General features: G+C 43.6%; 1 non-coding gene across 1 annotated transcript; it reads left to right on the top strand.

Annotated features, from left to right (window-relative positions):
- Nucleotides 1–2306: 2306 nt before the first annotated feature.
- LOC130983533 (small nucleolar RNA R71) lies at nt 2307–2414 on the top strand. Its single transcript, XR_009087518.1, has one exon. It is a non-coding gene; the product is annotated as a small nucleolar RNA R71 (small nucleolar RNA).
- The last annotated feature ends 546 nt before the right edge of the window (nt 2415–2960 follow it).

Here is a 2960-nt window from a genome sequence, read left to right as displayed (position 1 = left end):
TGGTTTGAATTTGAATGGAGGGGTAGGTGGGGTTTTATGAAGGATGGATGTGAGTGGTGAAGAGAAAGAAGGGATTTGATAGGTGAGGGGTTTTTGGGGAAGAGGTGTTGAGGTGATTGGTGAAGAAGAGAGAGAGAGAGTGGTAGGGTAGGTGGGGATCCTGTGGGGTCCACAGATCCTGAGGTGTCAAGGAAAAGTCATCCCTGCACCAAATGGCTAGCAAAATCACGTTTTGTGCCATTTCTGGCGTTAAACGCCGGGCTGGTGCCCATTTCTGGCGTTTAACGCCAGCTTCTTGCCCTTTTCTGGCGTTTAACGCCAGTCTGGTGCCCCTTTCTGGCGTTAAACGCCCAGAATGGTGCCAGGGCGTTAAACGCCCAACAGCTAACCTTACTGGCGTTTAAACGCCAGTAAGTGCGTCCTCCAGGGTGTGCTGTTTTTCTTCCTGTTTTTCATTCTGTTTTTGCTTTTTTCATTGATTTTGTGACTTCTTATGATCATCAACCTACAAAAAAGATAAAATAACAAAAGGAAATAGTTAATTATAAAACATTGGGTTGCCTCCCAACAAGCGCTTCTTTAATGTCATTAGCTTGACAGAGGACTCTCATGGAGCCTCACAAAAGATCAGAGCAATGTTGGAACCTCCCAACACCAAACTTAGAGTTTGAATGTGGGGGTTCAACACCAAACTTCGAGTTTGGTTGTGGCCTCCCAACACCAAACTTAGAGTTTGACTGTGGGGGCTCTGTTTGACTCTGATTTGAGAGAAGCTCTTCAAGCTTCCTCTCCATGGTGACAGAGGGGTATCCTTGAGCCTTAAACCCAAAGGATTCTTCATTCACTTGAATGATTAACTCTCCTCTATCAACATCAATCACAACCCTTGCTGTGGCTAGGAAGGGTCTGCCAAGGATGATGGATTCATCCATGCACTTCCCAGTCTCTAGGACTATGAAATCAGTAGGGATGTAATGGTCTTCAACTTTTACCAGAACATCCTCTACAAGTCCATAAGCTTGTTTTCTTGAGTTGTCTGCCATCTCTAGTGAGATTTTTGCAGCTTGCACCTCAAAGATCCCTAGCTTCTCCATTACAGAGAGAGGCATGAGGTTTACACTTGACCCTAAGTCACACAAGGCCTTCTTGAAGGTCATGGTGCCTATGGTACAAGGTATTGAAAACTTCCCAGGATCTTGCCTCTTTTGAGGCAGTTTTTGCCTAGACAAGTCATCCAGTTCTTTGGTGAGCAAAGGGGGTTCATCCTCCCAAGTCTCATTTCCAAATAACTTGTCATTTAGCTTCATGATTGCTCCAAGGTATTTAGCAACTTGCTCTTCAGTGACATACTCATCCTCTTCAGAGGAAGAATACTCATCAGAGCTCAAGAATGGCAGAAGTAATTCCAATGGAATCTCTATGGTCTCATTTTGAGCCTCAAAATCCCATGGTTCCTCATTGGGGAACTCATTGGAGGCCAGTGGACGTCCAGTGAGGCCTTCCTCAGTGGCGTTCACTGCCTCTTCTTCCTCCCAGAATTCGGCCATGTTAATGGCCTTGCACTCTCCTTTTGGATTTTCTTCAGTATTGCTTGGGAGAGTACTAGGAGGGAGTTCAGTGATTTTCTTGCTCAGTTGACCCACTTGTCCTTCCAAATTTCTGATGGAGGATCTTGTTTCAGTCATGAAACTTTGAGTGGTTTTGATTAGATCAGAGACCATGGTTGCTAAGTCAGAGGTATTCTGCTTAGAACTCTCTGTCTGTTGCTGAGAAGATGATGGAAAAGGCTTGCTATTGCTAAACCTATTTCTTCCACCATTATTGTTGTTGAAACCTTGTTGAGGTCTCTCTTGATTCTTCCATGAGAAATTTGGGTGATTTCTCCATGAAGAATTATAGGTGTTTCCATAGGGTTCTCCTAGGTAATTCACCTCTTCCATTGAAGGGTTCTCAGGATCATAGGCTTCTTCTTCAGATGAAGCATCCTTAGTACTGCTTGGTGCATTTTGCATTCCAGACAGACTTTGAGAAATCAAATTGACTTGTTGAGTCAATATCTTGTTCTGAGCCAGAATGGCATTCAGAGTATCAATCTCAAGAACTCCTTTCTTCTGATTTGTCCCATTGTTCACAGGATTCCTTTCAGAAGTGTACATGGATTGGTTGTTTGCAACCATTTCAATAAGCTCTTGAGCTTCTGTAGGTGTCTTCTTCAGATGAAGAGATCCTCCAGCAGAGCTATCCAAAGACATCTTGGATAGTTCAGAGAGACCATCATAGAAAATACCTATGATGCTCCATTCAGAAAGCATGTCAGAAGGACACTTTCTGATTAATTGTTTGTATCTTTCCCAAGCTTCATAGAGGGATTCTCCATCCTTCTGTCTGAAGGTTTGGACTTCCACTCTAAGCTTACTCAATTTTTGAGGTGGAAAGAACTTTGCCAAGAAGGCATTGACTAGCTTTTCCCAAGAGTCCAGGCTTTCTTTAGGTTGAGAATCCAACCGTATTCTAGCTCTGTCTCTTACAGCAAAAGGGAATAGCATAAGTCTATAGACCTCAGGGTCTACCCCATTGGTCTTGACAGTGTCACAGATTTGCAAGAACTCAGCTAAAAACTGATGAGGATCTTCCAATGGAAGTCCATGGAACTTGCAATTCTGTTGCATTAGAGAAACTAATTGAGGCTTAAGCTCAAAGTTGTTTGCTCTAATGGCAGGGATAGAGATGCTTCTCCCATAGAAATCGGGAGTAGGTGCAGTAAAGTCACCTAGCACCTTCCTTGCATTGTTGGCATTGTTGTTTTCGGCTGCCATGTGTTCTTCTTCTTTGAAGAATTCGGTCAGGTCCTCTAAAGAGAGTTGTGCTTTAGCTTCTCTTAGCTTTCACTTCAAGGTCTTCTCAGGTTCAGGGTCAGCTTCAACAAGAATGCCTTTGTCTCTGCTCCTGCTCATAAGAAA

The sequence above is a fragment of the Arachis stenosperma genome, chromosome 5, assembly GCF_014773155.1.
Source record: "Arachis stenosperma cultivar V10309 chromosome 5, arast.V10309.gnm1.PFL2, whole genome shotgun sequence".
NCBI classification, from domain to species: Eukaryota; Viridiplantae; Streptophyta; class Magnoliopsida; order Fabales; family Fabaceae; genus Arachis; species Arachis stenosperma.
Note: the sequence above shows the minus strand (reverse complement) of the source record. Positions and strands in the feature narration are given on the sequence as shown.